The following is a 10,604-nucleotide window of genomic DNA, read 5'->3' as shown; positions in this document are numbered from 1 at the left end:
AAGTTCACCATCAAATTATGGCTTTGGACACGAATCTCTACTCGACAGCATAAATTATACGTCCTTAACCTTGTGTAGTCGCTGATTGCCACTTCAATCTCGATAGTAGGCCCACTTTTATTCTAATTTTCTCCATTGACTTCTCATCTAAGAAGTTATCCGTACTCTATAAATCAATGAGGATGTATATGCAATGCTTCTTGACTAAGCCTGTAAGCCATCTACTCAAAGTGTCTTTGGTGTGGTGGTCCCCAAGTATGCATGCATAGAAAGTTCGGTTTGCACTTCTTCCACGTACCCTTCCATTATCTCCTCCGGTTTCTCCACATCTCCCTTAGCATCAACATCATCATCCTCTATCTTCTCACGTACCATCAATCAACATTATGCTTATCGTCACTTTTGCACACTTGTGACCGGGTGTTAATCGCTCGTCACAATGAAAATGTAGACCTTTTGCTCATCTCTCCTCCACTTGGGCCGGTGTTAGAGTACGAACAACGAGTCTAGCTCATATCCGTTGAGTCCAATGGAGTGGTCACTTTCTAGAATTTGTAGTAGTAATCTTTGGTCTAGTAGAAAACTTTTCACTGTTGGGTTTGGTTGAATCGGGTACCTCTCATCTCGGTTGGGTCCAACAGTCTTCATCTGAATTCAAAATTCTCTATGCTTCTTTTTCATGAGTATAGCATTTTCATAGGCCTCCTCCAAGGTCTATGGTCGAAGCGTTTGAACATCCGCTTGAATTTCACTTTGTAATCCTGAAATAAAAATAACTTTCAACAATGAATTTGACCACGGTGAAAAGCAACGAGCACTAATACTATCAAACTTCTCTTGATATGCAAGAATGGTGAATTGAAGATGGCGTGGATGGTGGATGAATAGGTAAATTGATACTGTGGAAGATAAGAAGGGGGAGAAGTAGGCCTACCTTACTGAACTAGGAGGATCATCGGATGATGGAGATGGAAAGCAAGACGATACTGTTATGATAGAAGAGCTAGTGTTGGTTGGTAAAGAGGGAGGAGGAAGATTGAGGTCGACGACTAAGTTGAGAGGGGAGATACTAGGATGCAAGGCCAAACACTAATTAATTTTTTATGTTAAGCATACCTAAGATACAAGCCATAAGGCCTTATCTATAAAGATTAGATCAATTGAGTCCTAAACAAACTTAAATAGACTAGTCTTCCTTAAATTCTCTAAATACTTATAACTTCTCAAATTTTAGTTTGGATATTAACTATTATAAATTAACCGTTATGATCGTAATAAATCCATTAAAATTTGGATAAGTTTTGAGTTTTAAATTTCTTTAATTATTTAAGTGGTGTTTGTTTGGTGCATATGGAATATTTATTTATGACTTACGATTCCCTTAAATATATTTTGCATAAAGCGAGAGAGAGAGAGAGAGAGAGAGAGAGAGAGAGAGAGAGAGAGAGAGAGAGAGAGAGAGAGAGTGAGAGAGAGAGAGTGGAGAGGGAGGGAACGGAGGGAAGGGAGGCGACAGTTAGAGGAGTGGGTCGTCAGCGATGCGTGACGTTCGCAGCTCCAATGGCTGAGGGTTCAGCTGAGGATGAGTGAGATTAAGAGGGCTAAAGGCGATGGGTTAGGAGGAGAACGAGAGAGAGAGAGGGAGAGAGAGAGAGAGAGAAGAAAAGAGAGAGAGAGGAAGGGAGGTGCGGTGGTCGCCGGTGTCAGGGTGGCGGTGCGACAACGAAGGGTTTGGCGGTGAGGTGAGTTGGAGAGAGGTTGAGGCAGTTCAGTTGGGGTGGGATGAGAACGAAAATAGATGAGAAGAAATAGTGATGAAAAAATATAGAAAATGTTTTTTATTTTGTGTATACCCTCCAAAAATTCCTTATTTACTTCCAATCTAAAATTTAAATTTATATCTATACCCTTGAAACATATGTTATTTACATAAATATCCATCAAATTATTTATCAAGTTAAATCTCAATAATTTAATAGAAAAAAAATAAAACATACCCTTAACTAAGAAACATTTATGAAAATTAAAATAAATCACTAAATTATTTAAATTTTAATAGTTAGTTAACTCTAAGGAGTATCGATGCAAAAAAATAAGGGTTCTAAAGGGTATATATATACAAATCATTTGTGTATAAAAGAAATTCAAAAAAATTGGAGGAGAGTTTAAGTGATGTCGACTTGGAATAGAGAAATTAAAAGGAGAGAGTTTTTTCCCAAACAATCCCTTTCTCAGTGTCTTTTTCTAAAAAAAATAAAACAAACTTCAATCGAGAGTTGTTTTGATTATAAAAGGTTCGCTTAGATTAAAAGTCAGAAATTAAAGCAAAAAAGGGGAGGAAACTCTCTCCCAAGTACAACCAAAAACATTGGCAACGACCAACATTTGCGAGATAGTCAGCCAACAAGATTAGCATGTCAGTGAGTGTGAGAGATTTTATAAGACAAACATTTTTAAAGAGTTTAAGATGTCCTCAGTGATTACTCTCATTTTCCAAGGTGGTTGGGTAACTCCATTAAACACTTCCATCCATAATTTGGCAATGCTCAAGTGCAATATTACTTTAATAGTAGTTTGAATGGTTGTTGCCTTAGTCCAATCTTCGACAATTGCAATTTGTATCGATAGGAGAACCCTAAGGTAGCCTAGCCACAAAACCGACCCCACCTGTCTCGGTAGGCCCTACGAAGGAGTCGCCGTATTGATTTTTACCTAGCCATTAGGTGGGGGGGAACCACTAGTTTTTGGGCATGTATGGTTTGCTTTTGACTATTAATGGCTTTTGTTTGAAATATTTAGGGGCTAGAATTAACGGTCGAAGCCATACCTTATCAGCAGGCTCTTTGAGGTTGCTAAACAACACACTATTTCTCCTTTTCCAGACCTGCTAGTGAACGACAGTAATAACTACCTTAAGAAAAGAACAATTTACCCCGACTAGATCCCCACTCTTAGAGATAACAACATTCCACAAGTTGGTGGCAAACGTGCGTTCATAAAAAAGATAGGAAATAGACTCTCTTACAAGGACACAATTTTGGTAGTTTTGATTAGGGCTAAGGTCCATTGAAAGAGAACATCACCAGTCTGATCTGCCCCATCAAACTTTTCAGAGAAAATTTTGGTGGGATGCTTAATTTTCAAAGGTAGTTCCACCTCTTCCATAAATGCTTAGGGGTAGGCGGATAACGCAGAATACCATAGACACTTTTCATTGTAGCTAGCTCACTAAGATGGGAGTCTCAGGCCCATATGTTTAGCTTATCCATCTAAGAGAGATAGATGTCAAGAATTTTCTCACTAGGATTTTGGCCAAAAGTATTACAAATTTGATCAACATCCCATGTCCGATTCCACATGTCACTAACTTTTTTTTAATGTCTAACCTTATCAATATTAATAAAAGTAGGCTACATGTGAATGGGAATATGGCCTAGCTACGGATCTTTCCACAGATTAATGGACTAGCTATTATGAATCACTTTAAATAGGCCCCCCTTGATAACCTTCATAGAGTCGAAGATCAACTTCTAGCTCTAAGAGCTCTTCTTAGGCCTGGCATAACATCGCAAGTTATTCTTATTAAGAATGTTCAAAGCCTTTCTAGCAACCAAAGACAGTCTACCGGAGGTATCTAATGGTGAGACCCCCGTTCCTTTTTAAACTTAGGAATTTTGTCCCACCCAATTAAATTAAGACTCCAAGTATGATTTGACCTATCCTACAGAAATTTATAGGAAAGCTCAATAATCTGATCCACCACTGCATGGGGAGTCCAAGAGGAGGAGGGCAAATGCACAAATATAAAATTTAGCACAGACTTTATAAGAGTAACACGCGCTGCTTGAGAGAGCATGACCCTTTTCCTTCCCAAAAGTTTAGCATCAATTTTTGCAAGGTAATCCTCATGCTCATAAAGGAGCAACCACGAAGGTGAGATTTTAGCTCTAAGATTCTTGAAAGGTAAAACCCCTTCTACCCATATTGAGAATAAGTAGAAGGGGATATCTTTGTCTTACTATAATTAATGCATAGACTCGTTTTAAAAATATTCATAGATTATTATAAGACAACTTGCTAGTATTAATACAAATCAGCAGATTATCGGCATGCATAAGGTGGCTAATGACAACATCATTCTAAATTTTAAAGGGTTGAATATTAGAATTTATTACGACATCTTTCATAAGAGTGGAGAAATTTTTGAAAACTAAAATGAAATGAAAAGGTACGGGGATGGGGGGATTTCCATGTCTAATACCTCTATTACTTCAAAACCATTTTGAAGGAAAACCATTTATCAAAATAGTGAACAAGGCTATGAGAAGCAAGCAGAAATCCAATCTACAAAAAATTATTTCAAAAATCCCATCCGATAAATAGCAATTGTGATAGCCTCCCACTTAAGCGATCATATACTTTCTTGAGGTCTATTTTAATCTTGATGTAGTCCCCCTTGGCTGTAGAGGCAACAAGAGACTAAATGTGTCTATCAACGATAAAGGTTGTTTGCTCGGGTCCCATCAAAGAGTTTAGTACAAGCTTTATTCAATTTGTAATGATTTTAGCCAACACTATTGTTTACATTATAAAGGGAATTGGGCATATAATTCACAACCTTTGTACGATTCTCTTTTTAGGGAAAAGAATAATGTAGGTATGACTCCAAATCTTCACCTATATATCTTCAATAATTTATATAAAAATCTACATAAAATTCGTCTAGACTAGGGGCTTTCCTACTAGGCATGGATTGCAAAACCTCTTTCACCTTCATAAGATCAACATCATGATTTAAATCATCATCACAGAGAATCATATGTAAAGAACTGCTAGTCAATCATCCAAGGACATGTTTCTCAACCTCTTTGCACCAAAGTTTCCTATAGAAATCAAGAAATTCATTTTCAATTTCATGGGGCCTATTGATCATGCCACCATCAAATTGGTAATATTCTAGATCTTGTTTCTTTGCCGACGAATTTTGGTAGAAGCATGAAAAAATTTAGAGTTAACATCCCATCATTGAGCCAAGCCACCCTAGACTTGTTCTACCACTTTAGAATGATTTGTTAAGGATTGCAAGGTTTCCTCACGAAAATCCCTGGGCATGTTCCAAATATTATTGCATAGAGTTGACACAATGCAAAAGGATCACAATGAATTCAAGGAATATGTCGTGAACTGATTGGGTTCGTCATCTTCTTGATGACGATCGGAGTTTCAAGAAGGACCAGCGATGGGACCTCATCGAATCGATACCCCACAGGTCCAGATACGTCATATGAGTATCAATGATCCCCTCTTACCTATGCCTACACATCATCCCCCACCTCCGTTACAAAACTCAAGACCGGCAATGGTGGAACCCGAGAGACGTGCGGCACTGGTGCGCTTCGTCGATGAGGAGGATTGGCACTATGAGGATGAGGTTGATCCCTATAGAGACGGTGAGGGACGTGCTCGAGGATTTAGAGAAGGTGATCAACATGTATAAAAGTTTAGACCTAAATCAAGGATCTTTCACGAACCCAACAATGCTATTTAGGGGAGAACCGTATGCTTGGACTTTCCAAAATTCCAAGGTAGTGATCGAACAGATTGGGTGTTTCAAGTTGAACAATATTTTGATTGTCACGGTACAATGGAAGATGCAAAGATCCAGATGGCAAGGTTTCATCTCTAAGGAATGGTATTGCATTGGTATAAATCGGTTATTCGTGGTGGTGGATTTACCGGATGGGCTGATTTTTATAGGAGGATTACACGCAGATTTGGAATAGTGGCATATGAAGATTTTACTGCCACATTAAGCAAAATGGTTCGGAGGACGACCGTATTGGAGTACCAAGTTGAGTTTGAAAAAGTTAGTAGTCGTTGTGAGCCACCTTGGCCCGAACAGACATTGATAAGCACATTTATCTCAGGGCTACGAGAGGAGATACAAGCAGTGTTTGTGCTCTATGTCCTACTACTGTTGAGGAGGCCTTTGAGAAGGCCATGAGAATCGAACAAAAGCATAGGGCTCTAAAGATGGCAGCGAAAACCAATTGGGGCAACTGAGATGGGCGATTTGCATCTAGAACGCTGGCTGAAAATTCTACGGGTTCAAAAACAGCGACTGCGAGCACTAGACCATGACCACCTTTGAGACCTTTCGATGTTAGAGGAAGCACAAGACCCCCTATTCGACCTCTCACACCTGCTTAGGTCATCGGTGTTCTAAACCGATGTGATGAGCATTTCACCCCTGGTCATCGGTGTTCTAAACCGATCGGGAGTGTGATGCTTATCGACGGTCTTGAGGAGGATGATGAGGTTGTTGATGATGGAGAGTGTCCAGAGGAGGTCCATGAGGAGGCTGTTGAGGAGGGCATGGAGGAATATCCAAATTGAAATATCAATGCATGCATATTCGGGTACTTTCGCATTGAGAACGTTACGAGTAGATGGACTAATTAGAAAGCATTATGTGCACATCCTTATTGATTTGGGGAGTACACACAACTTTCTAGGCGAGAGGTTAGTGAGGAGATTGAGTTTGGATGCTGAATTGACCACGGAATTTGACGTTGCTATAGGAGATGGCACAAAGTTTAGGGCAGAGAGGTTGTCGCCGAGTCGGTATACGGGTACAAGAACACGACATCATTATGGACTTGTATCCGTTGACGCTGCGAGGAGCGGATATCGTCCTTGGTTCTTAGTGGTTACAAAGTTTAGGACCAGTCATAATTGATTTTTGGAGCATGTGGATAAAATATAAACAAGGAAACAAAGATGTGCGGCTTGATGGTGTTCGGTCTTCGCCGATTCCTACGATGCAGCCAATGGTGGGGCTACCTTGTGCGTATAATTTGGTCTATCTTCTTTAGTTAGGACTAGCAAGAGATGAGCCTCAAACGAGTTTAGGTATTATCATTGAATTGTCTAATTTATTAGATAACTTTTCTGGACTATTTGAGGAGTCACAGGAGTTGCTACCAAGGATAGCGGCAGACCATCGTATAGAGATTATACCCGGGGCTACATCGACGAACGTGAGGCCATATTAGTATCCACATGTGCAAAAAGAAGTTATCTCAAAGATGATAGATGAGATGTTGGAGCAAGACCTCATTCAATCAAGTCATAGCTCATACTCATCCCCTGTGCTATTGGTGCGAAAAAAGGACGGGACATGGCATTTTTGTGTCGACTATTGGACACTAAACGCTATTACCATCAAGGATCAGAATCCTATTCCGGTTATTGAGGAGTTGCTGGATGAGCTTGTAGTGGCGACTATATTTAGTAAGCTTGGCTTGAGGGTCGGATATCATCAAATTAGAGTTCACTCGGCGGATATACACAAAACTGCATTTCGAACTCCGGACGAGCATTATGAGTTTCGAGTGATGCCTTTTGGTCTCACCAATGCTCTAGCTACCTTTGAAGGCCTAATGAATGACATATTTCGGCTTCTATTGTGAAGGTGTCTTGGTAATTTTTGATGACATTTTGGTGTATAGCAGGACTGAATTGGAGCATTGGCGGCATTTGGAGGATGTGCTGAATTTGTTGAAACAAAATTAATTGAAGATCAAAAAGTCTAAGTGCCTATGGGGAGTACCAAAAGTGGAGTATTTAGGCCACATCATTTCAGCGGATGGTGTAGTGGTAGATCCATAAAGGTTGCATGCATGACAATTTGGCCTATTCCTACTACTACATCGAATTGAGAGGATTTTTGGGGCTGATTGGATATGATCGTCGATTCATTGCCGGATACGGCAAGATCGCTGCTCCTCTCACTTCATTGTTGAAGAAGGAGTCTTTTAGATGGATGGATGAAGCCACTTTAGCCTTTGAAAAACTAAAAATAGCAATGACGACGACACCCGTTTTAGCGCTATCAGACTTCACCAAAGAATTCATTGTGGAATATGACGCGTCGAGTGTTGGCATAAGAGTTGTTCTAATGCAAGAAGGATGTCCCATTGCCTTTCTTAGTAAGGCTTTGTCATAAAAATCTCAGTAATTATCGACTTATGAGAGAGATGTTGGCAATTTTGCATGCGGTGACAAAGTGGAGGCCCTATTTGATTAGTAGACGATTCATTATCTGAACCAATCAAAGGAGCCTTCCATACTTTATGGGACAGCGTATACGCACTCCAGCATAGCAAAGATGGGTCACAAAATTGCTGGGGTACGATTATGAAATCCAATACAATGAGGGAATGAAAAATAGAGCGGCGGATGTACTATCGCGCCAACCCAATACCGCCGAGCTTGCAGCCTATTCTTCTCCTACCTTTCCCTTCCTTGACGAGCTGAGGTATGCATGTTCATCTGACCAAGATATTTTGAGATTGTTGTAGGAGGTGATGGATGATCCGGAGCGCTATCTAGAGTTGGAGAATTGAGGTGGTTTGCTGCTAGACCGCGGATGCATTTGGGTGCTCGCAAATGATGGATTGCGGCAGAAATTATTGGAGCATTTTCACCAAACTCCAAAGGCTGGTCATGAGGGTGTCTTGAGGACTTATAGGAGGATATCTTAGAATTGCACGTGGCCAGGATGGAGGCGGGATGTGAGGAGTTTTGACTGTGCTTGTGAAGTCTGTCAAAGGGCTAAGACAACCACATTGAAACCAACTGGATTACTACAGCCTTTACCTATACCGGATCGTGTTTGGGAGGACATTTCTATGGATTTCGTAGAGGGTATTCTGCTGGTACGTGATTATTCCGTTATCTTTGTGGTGGTTAATATGTTAGGTTTTTATTTATTGGCAATTGTGTACAAAATATTCTAAGTGTATTTTTTCATTTATATGAGCTTTACACAAGTCTAGAATATCTCTGGTGTGAAGAATTGCAAGATCATTGGAGAAAAGCTGTCGCGTTCACACTGCATTCACAAACGCGTTCGAACGCCGGGCACTGCGTTCACACAGATAGAGAGCCGTTCGAACGCGGGCACTACATTCACACAGATAGAGAGCCACGTTCACAAACGCGTTCGAACGCGGGCATTGCGTTCACACAGATCGAGAGCAGCATTCACAAACGCGTTCGAACGCGGGCACTGCATTCACACAGACCAAGAGCAGCGTTCACAAACGCGTTCGAACGCAAGCTGAAGAATTCAAGCTGTCGCGTTCGAACGCACTTGGGCTCGTTCGAACGCACCTGAGATTAAGTCAGGCCGTTCGAACGCACCCGGGCCGCGTTCGAACGCACCTATGAAGTTTTTGCAATTTATTGGATTTTTGTGAGTACGGATAAGACTCAGATTTGACTCTATCTTGAAGATCATATATAAGAATTGTGAAACCCTAACTCTAGTGGGTTGAAGAAGATTATTCAAGAAGACTTTTTGGAGGCTACATCGTTTCTTCAACAAAACAAGGTCCTTCGCATCTACAAATCTTTATCTTTCGTCTTAAGGGCTATCTAGATGAAAGATCAATCTCAAGGGCTACTGAGATTGGACTTCAATCATAATTAGTAGTGAATCGTGGGTTCTAGCGATCAAGACTGAGAGAACAAAGTCTTTTGGATCGACGGGTTGTTTTGTGAGTCAGTCTTGTAACTGCTACTATCATAGTGATTGGTTTTGATCCGAGTTTGGATCCGTGGTTTTTTTCCCGTTTTGGGTTTTTTCACGTTAAAATCTTGGCGTTCATCTCTGCTTTCGTTCTTAATATTTCTTCGATCTTTTACTTAAGCGAACGAGCGATATTATTGCCTAGTGTTTAGATACATACGTGTGTCTAAGGGTTTTTCAATTGGTATCAGAGCATGTTCTCTCACCCTTTGAGAGAGATCAAATAGGCATGGATTTTCATAGAGATGGACCCTCATCTATTAGACCTCCTATTCTAGATGGATCAAATTATGGATATTGGAAAGCTAGGATGAGAGCTTATTTGAAGTCTATAGATGAGCGAGTATGGATGGCCATTGTGAACGGTTGGAGTCCACCAATGTATATGGTGAATGATGAGTTTATTGAGAAACCGATTGAGTCATGGGATAAGACAGATTATGAAAAAGTTGGCTGGAATAGCAAAGCAATAAATGCAATTTTTAGTTGTGTTTCCTCGAAAGAATTTAGAAGAATTTCTACTTGTGAAATAGCAAAAGAAGCCTGGACGATCTTAGAAACAACTCATGAAGGAACTGTGGCTGTAAAACTTTCGAAACTTCAGAGGTTGACTACTAGTTTTGAAACTCTACGTATGGAGGAGAATGAGACATTTGATGAGTTCTATGCAAAGCTGAGTGATATAGTCAACTCTAGTTTCAATCTAGGAGAGAAAATACATGAAAACAGAATTATCCGTAAAATTCTTAGGTCTCTTCCAGAAAGGTTTCAGGCGAAAGTTACAGCTATTGAGGAAAGTAAGGACATCGACTCTATGAAAGTTGAACAATTAGTAGGAAATTTACAAACATTTGAGTCCAGTCTTTCAAAACCAAAGAAGTCCAAAGGGATGGCTCTATCCACTGTTGAACAAAATTTAGAGGAGTCTAAAGATGAAGGTGATTTAGATGTTAAGATGTTGGCTATGTTTGTCAAAAAGTTTAATAAATTCTTTCGGAAGCCAAAGAAG

Source organism: Typha angustifolia, chromosome 13 (assembly GCF_048772165.1).
Source record: "Typha angustifolia cultivar Huaian chromosome 13, ASM4877216v1, whole genome shotgun sequence".
Classification (NCBI taxonomy): domain Eukaryota; kingdom Viridiplantae; phylum Streptophyta; class Magnoliopsida; order Poales; family Typhaceae; genus Typha; species Typha angustifolia.
Note: the sequence above shows the minus strand (reverse complement) of the source record.